Raw genomic sequence first — 16194 nt, 5'->3', positions numbered from 1 at the left:
GGGACAACATTATTTTTTAAAGTATAAATGTTAGCCATTTCACTTTTGCTGTATGCATGCTAATAATATGAACTTGTAATGGGACCATTTTGTTTATAGTTACATGTATATTTATATCACGTTATGGTATAATTTTGATAGCTGGGTTTAAATCAAGACTGATCTTACATTTTCCTATTGACTTCAAGTTAATACTTGGCTGTTTGCCAAGCTCTAACTTTCCTCTAAAACATATCTTAACTCTGTTATTCTTCCAGCCCAAAACACTAAAACCTGGCAAAAAAAGTATAATCCTGTTCTTGATTTTATATGAAAAAGACCACAAAAATGGAAATGCAAAAGAGGGCAAAAAGGAAATGGGGAGAAAGACTTTAACTAGGAGGAGAATTGATATTTTTGTGGCCTGGATCCTACATTTTATTTGTCACTTTAGCCTATGAAATTCTCCTGGTTTTAATTTCAAATTAGCCTATGGATTTCTTCTGGTTTCAATTTCAAATTCTTTTTTCTGTGAACTGATATTATTCAATCATGAATTATTTAAACTTGAATTAGATTATGTTGTTAAAATAATCTCCTGACATTGTTGTAAGCAGATAGAGACCTAACCTAACGTAATCGTATTAATCAAAATCAAAATACTTGATAATCAAGAATCAATAAACCAAATCTGTTTAGAATTACAGATTTAGAAATATTTTGGACACAGTTTTATTCTTGAATTATGTCTTCAAACTGGATATTGTTGACATTAACACTATGTCTTCTTGTTCTTTTTCTTGTTGCTAGAAATTTATTGAAGTTAATAGTATGTAAAACAAAATGTCCATTGTTTCTAATTTTACACTTTCAGGAGCATGGTTATGTTCATTGTAGTTCACCCTTTCTGTTTTTCACACTTGACTTTGGCTATCCTTTTAATTACATTTCTTAATTGATTTAACCAATTAACATTAATTGGAGTACTGATTATGTTCCTGCCAATAATTTACACCTAAATACATGTCTTAACAAATGCATTTGAACATTTGCTAAGTGGATAGGCTGCTTTAATAACAGTTATAGAGGTAACAGAAGTGCACTAATTAAAAAAATTTCACTTTTAATATTCAGACAAATCTTAGCTAAATATATTAGATAATATTTATCTTTATTATAGAAATCTGGATATGATTGTTAGTATACCCCTAAGGCTAAAACACATTTTATGGTAGGCTCACATTTATATCTGTCTGGCTTGATAGCTACAAAAAATTCTTACAACTATTTTATGCAGAACTAGCAGGATACCCGGCTTCGCTCAGGGGTCATAACTCCGAAACCGGAAGTGGTAGACTAACTTCACCTGGTCTATGTTACTCCCCGATCCGAGCTACCCCTATAACCCAAATTTCAGACTTGGGGCAGACCTAGTGTAGCCGCCAACCCCGAACAGACCGGCTTCGCTCGGGGGTCATAACTCCGAAACCGGAATTGGAAGACTAACGCCACCTGGCCTATGTTACTCCCTGGTCCAAGCTACCCCTATACCCCAAATTTCAGACTCGGGGCAGACCTAGTGTAGCCGCCAACCCCGAACAGACAGACTTCTCTCGGGGGTCATAACTCCGAAACCGGAAGTGGTAGACTAACGCCACCTGGCCTATGTTACTGCCCGGTCCGAGCTACCATATACCCCAAATTTCAGACTCGGGCCAGACCTAGTGTAGCCGCCACCCCGAAAAGACCGGGTTCGCTCGGGGGTCATAACTCCGAAACCGGAAGTGGTAGACTAACGCCACCTGGCCTATGTTACTCCCCGGTCCGAGCTACCCCTATACCCCAAATTTCAGACTCAGGGCAGATGTAGCCGCCAACCCCGAACAGACAGACTTCACTCGGGGGTCATAACTCCGAAACCGGAAGTGGTAGACTAACGCCACCTGGCCTATGCTACTCCCCGATCCGAACTACCCCTATACCCCAAATTTCAGACTCGGGGCAGACCTAGTGTAGCCGCCAACCCCGAACAGACCGGCTTCGCTTGGGGGTCATAACTCTGAAACCGGAAGTGGTAGACTAACGCCACCTGGCCTATGTTACTCCCCGGTCCGAGCTAACCCTATACATCAAATTTCAGACTCGGGGCAGACCTAGTGTAGCCGCCAACCCCGACAGACAGACAGACAAACGACAGTCACAAATATACATATAGATTATTGCATCGTTCACTGAAAGCTACGTTTTCCAAATATCAAAGAGTTTTTGAGCATTGAGTCATTTCTGCCTCTGTAAATAAACCCACTGGTAGTGGTAGGCATATTTCGGTTGCTCAGCATATGCTGTATTAATTGAGGATATTCAATCTTGTCTAGATGATCTGATTAAATTATTAGACGATCAGGTTGTTACTGATAATTATTACATTAGAATGTCAGTCAATCATTGTTTATATAAATCAGGTGGTTTAATATTGATTGATAACCCAATATAATATGTCATTCATCTTGTATCAAACACATAAAATATATTAAAAGCTGGAGAAACAACTTCAAAGCCAAATTAAAATGGGTTCTTTTAAAGTCACTACAGTGCCAAAATCTTGACAAGATTAACAAGCCCTTTCTCTGGGACCTCCGTTTGTAGGTAGGTCGTCAGGATTGCAACTAAATACATAATAATAGTATGTAATGCATTGTTTTTATGGCTATTATAAGCATGCTCAAAGCGCAGTCCAAAAAAGTAAATTACCATCACATGATGAGTGCTTTTGTAAAAAAAATTATGTTTTGATTCTAGATTTTATATACTTCTATAGATGGTGATTTCTTCATATCCATTGGTAGATCGTTCCAGAATATGAAAAACACTGACCGAAAGGAATTGTTTGGGATTTTGCCACAACAAGAAGATTTTAATCTTGGGATCTTAATACTCTTGATGGGGTGTACTGTACTGTTTATTACTGAGTGTTGTTTCAACTAGTCTTCTATCAAGCAATTATAAAATATAAAATGTAGCAAGAATATATACTGAATGTGAAAACAATACTTGGTTAATGCTGACCCACACTAGCATCTCTGCATCCCATATGGACAAAAATTAATTAATTTTGGCAGAAAGAATTATTATTAATAGTTGATGCAATTAGGAAATAAAAAATTAGTTTGAACAACATTTGCAGATGATGTTGCACTCTTATCTCACAGTTGTCAACAGATGTTGTCAAGGACAATTAAAGTCAACACAATATTGACAAGACTGTAGTCTAGAGATAAACTTGAGAATCATTCATATGAATGACAAACTGGATGATCCGATCAGTATTGGCAATATTGTTGATCAAAACTAGAGGATCTGATAAAGACGATTGAAATAACAGGGCAGGACAAAGACTATCTGTAGCTCTGTGCACCATAAAGAATATGAGGTTGGTAGATGTTAGGAGAGATGAAATAATAATAATTACACAGAATAAGCCTAATTAAATCTATAACGTTTTGAAAACATGTTAAACTTCTGCAGTTTTAATGTTTATCATGTGAAATAGAATTATATTTAAATTATTCAATGGAAAAATGTGAGATTGAAATGTTTTAGACTGATGTTTTAGTGGTAAATGACAGATGGGTGTTATGAATAAATTGATGAGAACATATCTAAAGAATCTAATAATAAAACATGACATTTTATTATCTACAATTGGTTGAGAACTTGATGAAAACAATATCTTTCAGGAATTTACAAAGACTCCTGTGAACTTTCATGACATGAAGCAGATTCTTATTATAAGTAGCTCAGTTTGAATTTTATTATTGAATATATTCTGGGTAAGGGATGAAATTTGACAACCTGTCCTCTTAACCATGTCTATGACATCATTAAATGTTTGAAGTGACAGATACAATTTGTTTTATGGTTGAAACCATACAAAGATAATGGTATTAGGTTTAGGGAATTTTTTATAAAAAAAAGTTGCTGCATGGTGTGATACTTTATAAGTGGTTGGGGACCCCTGATAACATTTTTTTAGCCATCATTTTTTCAATAATGTTATTTAAATTTTCTTTTATTGACTAACTACTTCAAATTTACAAACCAGCTTGACGGTAGTTTCAGAAGTATCAAGCAGACAGTGGTATATTTTCATTCTACCGCCCAAGATTTTTATTCTACTTTTCAATGCGAAATATGAGAAAATTATAAATTAGGAATGATTTAATAATATTATAAATATTGGAGTTAGTCATCTAGTTTTGATGGAAATTCCAAGTAAATAAAGCATTTAAGAGTGTGTCCACGAGAGCACCATGCAGGAGGTGCTAAGGCTTCAATCACAGATTTTGACCAAATTTTGTCCCAAAACACATAAATGTGCAATATCAGATGAATCTTTAATTCCTGACTGAGAAAATTGAAAATATTTTTCATATAGTGAAATTGCCAAAATCTGTCTTTTCTCAAATACCAACTTTGGCAAGTCCTCGCACCTTTACTATACGTAGCAAAAAGACCAAACTTACATAGTTTGTAGATGACCTAGTGCTGTTACCATAAAACATACTCACATAGTTTGTAGATGACCTAGTGCTGTTACCATAAAATTCATTTCAGACGATTCTGGTGAACGAGATCTGTATACGGACTGGATATCAAAGCCTATCTAAATTCCCCATTTTTCAGCACCCAAAGTTTGACATTTAAGACAAATTGTGATTGACAAAGCCTAAATTTTGTAAGAAATGCAATGTTATATTAAAACTGGGTCATAAATATTAAGTCTAAAAGGTTTCAATTTCAACTTTAATGGATGTTAAGAGTGTATCTGCAAGAAGACCAGAAAAAATCGCAAAAAGTGCCAAGATGGAGGGGGGGGGGGTGTCAGAAGTTTTTAATCAAACTTATGGTATGACACCCCCTAGGGGCAAGAGATGACATGCTGAAGTGGTTACAACCTGATGTCGCTATAGAGAACTGTACTGGAAATAGTCATTTTATGAGTATAATTTTGGTTTTCACGTATGTATTTTATCACCCTTTTTAAGCAGAGATTGCATTCTATGGTGCTATAGCAACCTTCTAATTTTGTCCCTGTCTGATAAAGTGGGTGACCAACTTCCACCCCAGCACTAATTTGAAAAAAAAAATCAGCCCATACTAATTTTTTGTGGACTTGTTTTAGGGTACCATATTTACATTGTCTCTGTAGTTCAGAAAAAGATAAACTGTAACTTTTACTTTCCTGGTCGCAAGTAGAATTTCTTTGGATGGCTTTAAAGTGCTAAGCACATAGTATCAATAGGTGTACAAAAATTGACCGGAATGCAACATACTTCAAATATACAGCTTATTGCAAAGTGCTCAAATAAGCTTTTGTGATGCATTTTTTGGCAAATTTAATTAGGGAAATAAAATTTCTGACTATCATATGTTTTTCATCATATCCATCATTTGTACCATGTGGTACTGTATATAAGTGTATATTTGTATTTATTGTATATTTGGTATTTGTCGTATTGTCCCTTTAACATATTTGTTGTATTGTTCCTTTAAGGTTTCATTTTCCAACAGGTCACCGAAAATGGCTACAAAAGCATGTTTCCACTATTCATTTTTGGACATCCACTGATTTCTACAATACAGAAATGTGGAAGGTTAAAACTTAATGCAGCCTTGTGTCAAAGTGGGCAATGTTGAACAGTGTAGCATTGAGTGCCGTCATTTAGAATAAGAGAGATCCTAGGCAATCCCCCACCCTCACGACTAGATGAAGATGAACAGGGACCGCAACATAGACTATTTTGACAGGAGATTTTAAGCAAGCAACAAAAGGAAAAACAAAACCCGTGAACATAAGACACCAAAATATCAAAAGATATTTTGTTCATCACATAAACTATTCGTTTAATTTTTTTAATACCCAAAATCATGTTGAACTGGATTCAAACGGAATGGTGCCCGGATACCATGCTGGTGATGAGAGCCTCAATCGGAATGAGGAAAGGGTGTCTGTCTGTCTGTCCATCCGTCTGTCTGTCACACTTTTTGGGACACAATAACTCTCTTTCTAATTGAGCTAGAATGTTCAAACTTGGTGTAGGTGTTGATTAGGTCAATGCCTTGATGGAGAGCGAAGATGAGCATTTTCTGCTTCGGGTAAGCAGAGATAAGCAATTTGATTGGTCTTTGGGACATGATAACATTAGTTCTAAGTAAGTGAGAGTGAGGACACTTGGTGTATAGCTTTATTACATCAATACCATGACTTTGGAACACAATAACTCTCCATCTAATTGAGGCAGAATGTTCAAACTTGGTGTAGGCATTCATTAGGTGAATGCCTTGATGGAGTTCGATGATGAACATTGTCTGCTGACGGTAAGCAGAGATAAGCAATCTGATTAGTTGATACTTTGGGGCATGATAACTTTGGTTATAATGAAGTAAATATCTCACTATTTACATTCAAACTACTGAAACCTTATAGGTGCGTACTGCGTAACAGTACAGAGTTGCTAGAATTTTTTATATGTAAACACATTTTACCAGGTACACCTAATATGACAAATGCCTGAAATCAATGCTATCAACTTTATCATTATTTGTAAATAGAATATTTTGAATGAATTGATTTTTTTGAAGTTCTGAAATTTTGACACATTCTTGATGGTTGAGTGAAGATCTGTTTAGATGTATTATTTCTTTACTATACAATTAAATATATATTTTATATATGAACAAAAGGAACATCTTTCTGTATCTACATCAAATATATTTATGGATTTCAATTCGATAACTTTGATACCAGTTTGTTTCTGATTGGTTGAATTTAAAACACCTGTCGTTTGCTTGATTGTGCATAAAAAACAGTAGTATTTTAAAAGTCATAATCATTCAATATCAACTAATACAATCTTTATGATTAAGGGAGATGTTGACTAGAAGAGTTATGGTTGAGATATTTCAATAAATGGTTGCCCCACATTAACAGGTTATTAACACTCTGGTTCTTTGATATTTTTATGATTGTTTAACAACATGATTAGTAAGGTAACAACACATCAATGGAGTTTTACTCTTTGATGAAACAATAGAACTTATTGATTTTGGTACTTTGAATCTATAAATATTCGATGGTTTTCACATTTATTGTTAAGATTTTGATTTTTGATTGTGATTGGAATTAAATCAATCAGCATATTGTAAATACATTGTAGGTTGAAATTAGGATCCATTATATAATTCACCACATTGTTCCAATATTTTCAGGGGTTATTTATTGCTTAAAACATGAGTTTCCAGGGAGGCAATGTGTGAATTGTGATTGAGTATTATTCTGATTAGGAATAGTAAACTGTCATAGTGGCTCAGTGCGTAAGGTCCCTGTATTGGCAGAGGAGAGTTCCTCAGAATTTTTTGAGCATGGTTTCCCCTTGTCAGAGGTGTAGGATGAAAAAACTGAGGTCTGGGTACATGTTGGTGTGTAAGCAAACGAACACTTGACCATTGAAATCTGATGAAGAACAAACAGAAATGCATCATAGCACACTGCATGACATATTCCTATCTCCATTAACCTAGAGTGTGCAGAAAAGTAGGATGTTTAACCCCATTTCGTTTAATAAAGTGTATACATACATATTTTTATTGAATTTTAAAAAAAAGAGATGGATTTCAAGTCGCTTGTTCAATTTTTAAGAAAAAGTGTTATTGACTTTGATTCTACTAGTTTGACAGATGGGCTCACCCAGTCTTAAGAATCTCAAATAGACCTTAACAAGTATATTGCAATTAATCTTTTCACTATATAATGGTTGTATTACACACCTTGCACATCAAAGAAATAAATTAGTCTGTAATAATCATCCTAATTTATAGGATGGAATTCATCAAAACAGGGACCCACATAAGCAGTTCTGTACCCTACCTGAGCTACCTGAAACTCTTAGAAAAATTTGTTTTTGTTGTAGAAATCTTCTGTTTTTCTCCCTACAAGACATTAATCTATTTGTTTGCATACTAATTTAGTAAAAGAAATAACCAGCTAGTTAGCTTAGTATGACTGAGTGGCTTCCCACTAATTGTCATAACAGGATAATTTGACACCCTGTGGTTACGCATTGCTCAATGTGTAAAGAAATAACAGTTATCAACAAAATCTTTGTTTTGACTTTTGTTTGAAGTGAGAAAATTGTTTATACCACCTTAAATTTGTAAATGGATGTTCTGTAGTTGACTTGTATATATACAATTTTCTGTTAATATGACCATTTTTTCTTGGAAATTGAGTCAGATATATATCTAGTCTGTTTCTTATAAAAAAAACCCAAATTATTAACAGTCTTCAAATTAGCCACAACAGCATTATGGAATGAATGGTTGCAATCTGATTAAAACACGGGATCCTATTTCGTTTCGGTTTTTATATTTAAAAATTTCATTTTACTTGTCTTTACTACACTAGGATCTGGATGGGTTGTTATATAACCTGTGGTCTCGATGAATTTCAGCAATTTCCTTTACTACATCTAGAATTATGGCCCTTGTTTCACTTTATTGAACCTTGTGAATGCTAAAAGTTATCACCCAATCTTTGTGAAATTTACATGCATGATTTAAATTAGTGAAATGAAGAAGCCTATTGAATTTCAGCAATTTCCATTTATTACGTCTAGAGTTATGGGCCTTGTTTCACTTTATTGAACGCCTTAACAATTTCTGTAGATTACTTCCAGAGTTGAGACCCTTGTTTCAGTTTGTAGAACCTTGTGAACCCTCAAACAACAAAATTTATAATCTGATCTGTATGGAACTGTCTTGTAAAGGCCCACGATTACCTACAAAGGAATAAATATGCAACAACCCTTGTCGACTGCTCGGACGATTTAGCTGCTGTGGGCGTATGTTTCATTGCCTGGCAACCCATCTTTTCTTTAAACTATAATATCTATTAAATAGGGTTTTCATCTTCTATACACTTCAATACAATTTTAATTTTCCAGGCTTATACTATACAGATTTTCCCCATATTATACAATAAACCACAGGAGTCTGACCTTCTATCCGTATATATATGCATACACCATGTCCAACCAGACAATATATATATATACTGCATGGCGGCAGTAACAAAATGGAAATGGATGAAAGTAATGTAAATATTGGAAACAAGTGGCTATGATATCGTTTTGTGGGAGTATTTATGCAAATCAAAACGACTAGAGTGAAGAAAAAACATATCTGAGTGAATCGACAGAGGTTTGATTGTCTGACATTACGAATTATTGAGAAAAAAAACGAGTCGAAGCGAGAGCAGATAAAATCGAGTCTTCAACAGGCATTGCATTCCTGTTCTTTTTTATTATATATTGTCTGGTTGGACATGGTGTATGCATATATATACGAAAGAAGGTCAAACTCCTGTGAATAAACATAGGTTCGTCCTGGAAAAATATCTTTGCCATAGTTTTTTTTAATTATCTAATTTCTGAACTAATATCTTTAAATTGGGTTTTCCCTGAATTACCAGACTTTAACATAGACTAGGGGTAGAGTTTGTTTTATCTAAGACTCACTTAAAAAGATTCATTTGGGTCTGTTTCTGTGTAGTTTATTTTATTCATCTTTAGGATGGGCAGTAAATAAATCCCTATAGAGTATAAATTTTATTTTTAAAAAAAGATATTTAACTGAATCACATCATCAATTGATAAAAGAGAAATTTAGTAATTGTCTACAGTCAATTTTAGGGTTGGTTGAGATGACACACAGAGGCTGGTATTGTGAGCATGTAACAATGATATGGGTTCTTTACAAAATTGTTTGAGATTTTAGTCATCCTCATTTTCCTCATATAAAAGGATGTTTTTTCTCTAATAGTTTCAACTTTGATATAAAAAAATGTGTGACACATTGTAATTTGTAATTACTTTGTAGGTTGAGTATTATTCAGAAAGGGATGGCAGGGTATGCTTATCTATTTATTACATCATGCTTCTTTCTAGATGTAAGATTATATTTAGAGATTTTGGTTTTTTACTTGTTTTTCTAAATTTTATAATGCCTGCAAACAAAGTTTTGTCTGTCTTCCCCCGACCGTAAATAAGGTAAATAAATATAAGATATGCCTGTTTGTTAGAATGTATACAGTTGATAAGGAAGGGAAAATTAACCTCTTCTGGACAGCTCTAGTAGATTTTGGATTGGCTTATAGAACAAAACAACAATTTTGTGAAAATTGATAAGCTTATTATATCATTTATTGGTATAAGACAATCCATATAACTTAATATAGGGTGACTATATATACAACACATATTGTATTTTATTAATAAGACATATTTTACAACAAATACACCTGGATATATCAACATTTGACATTTGTGCAGAAATCTCTATTTTGTAAATCTAATTTTGGAATTGTAAATCTGTTTCCTTCATTCAAATCTATCTTGTACCTGTAAACATAATTGTTATGAATGTTTTTACGTTTAATTTATTTTACTGAAAAGAAGTAGCAGGACATTTTTTAATGGCAGTGCCAGAGGCTACTCCTTACTCCTCCCTTATTATATTGAGTAATACAGAGGTGTAACATTTAGATGAAGTGAAGCAGAAGAACTGTTTGAAAGGGTTAAAAATGACTAATTAAGTTAGTTAGTTTACTTCAGTGCGATAATGATGGCAGCTGAAGAGTTCTTCAAACTATCTACTGTTCACATTTGGTTGACGAACAATTTATTTACGACACGAACACCACTTGACTTCTCTTAAAATCAATTATGCTACTTTGCAAATTTATTCTGGGTCAAATTCCAATAAGTAATCATTTTGAAGTGGAATTAATTGATAGACTTAAAGATGCATTATATAAGATTTTGATAGAGAGCTGTCTGCTATTGCTATAATAGTTAATGGCAAATGAAATTGAAAATTTCAATCAAATTACATTATGAATGTTAAAGTATTGACAAGATATAGCCTAAATAGTCTTGATTTTTCCATTTAAACATTTAACCAAGATATGGCAGATATTGTTTAATCCATTCAATATCTCAGTCATCCAATTGTCTAGAGAGTTAATTATGAGTTAAAAAAATGTACCCATATTGCTCCTTGAAGATGCATTATGTAAGAGTAAAATCTGCCTAATGCAGGTTGTTTTTCTGACTTCAATCGTTATTTAAATAATAAGTTATATAACATTTGAAGTCAGAAAAAAGACCTGCATTAGGCAGATTTAACTCATACATAACGCATCTTCAAGGAACAATATGGGTACATTTTTTAAAAAGATAATTTGTGAGATCATTCATCAAATTGATTAGGATTTAGTGTAAATAGGAAAAATACAACTGATCTGGAAACTTGGATTTAGTGTAAATAGGAAAAGTAAAAACTGATCTGGAAACTAGATGTCATACTTTCTAAATTACTTTTCATTTACATTGGGTCTAGACATTGAAAGAGAAAATTTAATGATGCGTATATGATGACAGATGTAGCGTAATAGTTGATGTTAAGTTAATAATTTGTTGACATAAAACACAGTAAGATATCATCATTGTTACATCATCGACAACTGTCACGTCTTCATCTGATAACAATAGAAACTTATATTGTTGTGGATAGTGAACATGATGATTAGATGCAATTACAAAAAGTCGTTATTGGTTGTGCAAAAAGTTGCTTTTGTGGATATATTAAGAAGGGTGGTCTAAAAATATGTATGTCATCCATGGTCAAAAACAAATTAACAGTGGCAATATCAGTAAAATAGTTTTAAGTTTTCAAAGCTATAGTGAGCGATCCATGATACTAACAATTTATTCTACAGAGCTCGGTTATTGTACAAATAGGATCAGATTTATATCTGTGAAATTTTATTAAGGTTATCTCTGCTTCTGATCAGAAACAGTTTCAAAATAAAGATATTCTGTGTTAGCAGCGCTCTACGCATTGTAACCAGTGAACAATAAGTCTACCCTATCTCGGACATCATCTGAAAGGGTCTGATCCATGAGAAAGATAAACTCGGATTTCTTGCCTAAATTGGCCCTTAATGATGACATTCTTCACCAATGGTTAGCTAATAGTAACCAGTAAACTCAATAGGGGTCATATAATTTGCTTTCATCTACATAAACACATGGCAGTGACGCCCCTTCTCTCACATCATCAAGCATTAAGAAAACTATGGAGATTTCTTAAACCCTCACAGTTGGAACAGTTTTTATGTCAACAGACTGTGTGACTGTTAGTGTATCTTAAAATTGTTTTAGAAACCCAAGAATTTATGTAGCTTGATAAAAAGTTTAATCTGTTTTATTGCCAGGAGTATTTCTTATTTGCAAATTTAAATTCAGAGAGTAATGAGTTTATAGAATTGGCCTTCAGATTAGAATATCTGAACTGGGGATCATAAGAAAGTTTAAGATATATATATATTGGACCTAAATATCCCAAACTCTCCAAATTACATAATTACATAATATATTATTAGGTTCAGACTAATTGGATCCAAAAAAACTTTGCAAAAAACAAAAGACAATAGTGTGGCATGGACATTCCATGGAATTTCACATATTGGGAAATTCTTTGCATTATACTGTAGCCTTGCCCATTCTTTTGAGAGAACACACCCATACCCTCAACTTATAAGGGGTGTGATGGAGTGACAATGGGAAGGGATAAAGAATCTACTGTGAACTATTAGATAGTAATGTTTGTATTTATTCAAAGCATCTGTCTATATTTGGCCAGATAATGTACTGGTTTGGCAAGCGTTTAACTACAATGGACGGCCATGTTTAGCTCTTGTGTTACAATTCATGGCGGTACTTTTTGTCATCTGAGAAAGTCAAATACTTGAAGTAGATTACTGGCATCAGATAGCTCCGAAATAATTACTGGCAATTCTAAATTACATCATGTTTCGGTATGGTTATTTTAATTTAAGGAAAGCAAACATTACTAGAAGTTCCAGATTGCATGAAAATCTGTCAGGTTTCAGTTTTGATCATAAAGGAGAATTTTATTTTATGTCTGATAGATAACAATTTGCAACAAATGAATAAATAATACTGTTTTTTGGTTTAAGATTATGCATTAGAACTAGAAATAGGATACAAAGAATGAATGAATGAAATGGGGTTTTGTTCAATGTCCTACTTTTCTGCACAAACTGGGCTAATGAAAAGTAGTGTGACCAAAAGGAATTAGATTTGGTGTGTTATTATTCATATTGAAAATGCTATGTACAACATTGTGCAGATTTCTGGTCTGAAAGATGTAAACAGTGCAAATTGTTTGTGATCTGTAGAATTATGAATTTACTCTTGCCATGGGTTGAAAAACAAGTCCAAAGTTCAGATAAAACCAGTCTGTCTACTGGCTACTCTACTATGTCTTAAGAGATGTTACAAGTTAACCAACACCCAAACTTACCAAATAACAAGTTGAAATGTAGCTATTACCATTTGTAAACATAGCATATTAATCTGTTTATTTAGTATCTTAGTAAAATAATCTTTCTGAAGCTTTGTTTCTTGTATGTATTGTAGGTATAAATCTGTTTGTTTACATTAACTTACAAAATGCCTGAAGGTAAACTAAGGTACTGACCAGAATCAACTTAAGGGGATTAGATGAAGATGTATCACTAACATGTCAGCTTATCTAGTTCTTCTCATCATTGTTATGTGGTAGATTGATTTTCAGATTAAAATTTCAATCTAGTGTCGAAAAAAAATTAATACAGCTATGTTTGTGTTCTTCAAAGAGACCTCTTCTATTGCAATTTTAAAGGTGTATTTCCTTGAAGTGGATACAGGATCTTAAATATATAAATTGATGTATTCATAGATCTAGTTTTAAATTTGGAACTCCATTTACTCTTAATTTGGGGGAGGAGGTTCTTAAATTTTGATTTACATCTGTCTAGATTAAGAAGAACAATATGGACTGTTCAGTTTTCTGGTGGTTGTGTTATTTGATTCTAATGAGATAATCCACACAGAATACATGGAGGCAAATCAAAGAGTGTGGTCATCAGCAGAATGGTCAACAGCTATTGTAGATGGATAATGATGGTAATTAACCTGTCTTTACGATTATTTGAATGTGATTTGATATGAGTAACATACAAGGAGATGCAGGTACATGTGGGACTCACTGAATTGCCAGAGGCTAGTTGACTAATTTGGGGTTTTCTGAAAGTTCAGTATATCATTAAGTTGTCTTAGTATGTCGACTTTATTTGGTGAAAGCTTTTAGATATATTAATAGGTGTCAAAAGAAAAAAATTCTGATGAATTCTTATTTTGATAAAATAAAAGGAAAAACAAATTACAAATCAAATAGAGTATAGTAAGGATAATTTACAAATTGATTTAGCTGATCTTTGATGATTCAGAATATGGTATAAATTGAGAGGTAATAATAGAAATGGAAAATACATAATGTTTAATTACATTGATCATCAAATGTTAAACCTCTTTGTATTACATTAATGTGATTCAAGGATAATATCTTTTATTAATTGAAATATAATTATTCATAGATGAACAACTTGCAGATGTGAGAAATGAATAATTAATATAGCACAGTTAAATTAGTCTAATAATCTTATTGATTGTCTGTGACTCATAATACAAACAAATGAAAAAGACTTGTGAAACTTCTGTCCTTCTTCAATTATGTTTTAGTTATGGTACCAAGTTTTTGATATGTAATCAAACATTAAACATGCAAATTGACCTTATAAAGGATTTTAGATTGTAGATGGAAGTCATTTTTTGGTATCTGGCTCATCAAAAAAGTTAGTTTTTCCAACTGATAACTTTTCTTTCAGTATAGAACTCTATAACAAAATGTTCAACAATTTACAGTGACACTCTATTGACCTTTTATAGATTTTTTTTATGAACAGGAAGATAGATTATAGAAAGGATGTTGGTCCTGTATGGTTACTCAAATTGATTTGAAAGATAACTAACCAGTGTCCAGTTCATTGAGAGTATGGACCATTACGCAGATATCATCTTTGACGTGCTGTCTCACATTTTTAATGAGGTACCAACTATTATTCATGTTGGGAAGTTAACACCTTTACAAGAAAGATGTCCAGATGATACAAACCTGTGTCCAAAAGAATCTTAAGCGTGCAAACAAATTGTTTTCGGTTAACCATTGTTTGGGTTTTAAAGAGTAAAAAATTAAGTACTTGCTCAGTTGAGATAATGATCGGGTTCTTCAAAGAATAGAAACCACCCCGATGATGAATACAGGTGAATTGGTGGTGGCATTTGGATCTATTCTTTCTATTCTGAGCAGGGATATACTTTTAAGGGTAGACATGTTAGAATTTTGACCGGTGTATTTAAGTGTACAAAAGAGCACTAAACAGCAGTTAATGGCAATTTAGTAAATGATGCTGTAGATGTATATTGTAAATAAATACTGGGTTTCAATAACTAAAAAAAAGTAATACAACCAAATTCATTAATGTTTTTTGTTTAAACATCATATATCCCAATATGAAGGAAAGGAAGTCATTGAATATGTGAATATAATATATATAGAGAGAAAAATGGGACTTACTGTCCATTCTACAACTAAGTCATTTTGGGGACTAGGAGAAAACCACACTTGATTCAGTGACAGACCATATGATCTAAAGTGCACACATTAGACTACACAACCACCCAATCTCACAATATGGTTAAAATTGAACAAAAAGATATAATTGCTAAAAGAAATTTTATACACCATTATGGATATTTTGTATCAGTTGAACTTCAGATAATAACATACTAGTATGGCAAGGATTTACTATTTAGGATACTTTGCTTAACAATGTCTGGCATCTTCAAAAAAGGGTGTTATTTACTGTACTGTGGGTAGTAATTTTGAGTAGCCCAGTCAAAGAAGATATATTAGATTTAAATGAGCAATAGGTTCAGCTGCGTCTTCCACAAAATATTAATTACAGGAGCACAGATCTACAAGATCTAACCTATGTTTATCCACATGGTGTGCAATATGATTTAACAATATATGTCATCAAATATTTGTCAAGGAACTAGTGTTATCTCCACAGGATTTTTTGAAACATAGGAGGATTGTAGTTTGAGACAGACAAGGCTTCTATTAAACTACACCTACTACTTATTTTCTGACTTTGAGAACATTAATCATAAAGAAAGATTTGTCACT

The 16194-nt window shown here is 33.1% G+C and overlaps 1 protein-coding gene across 2 annotated transcripts in view; it reads left to right on the top strand.

Annotated features, from left to right (window-relative positions):
• LOC126815638 (anaphase-promoting complex subunit 4) overlaps nt 1-16194 on the top strand; it is an 89297-nt gene that overhangs the window by 61295 nt on the left and 11808 nt on the right. The gene's annotated exons all lie outside the window — the stretch shown is intronic.

The sequence above is a fragment of the Patella vulgata genome, chromosome 3 (assembly GCF_932274485.2).
Source record: "Patella vulgata chromosome 3, xgPatVulg1.2, whole genome shotgun sequence".
Classification (NCBI taxonomy): domain Eukaryota; kingdom Metazoa; phylum Mollusca; class Gastropoda; family Patellidae; genus Patella; species Patella vulgata.
The sequence above is the reverse complement of the archived record's forward strand: the minus strand, read 5'-3'. Positions and strand labels throughout refer to the sequence as shown.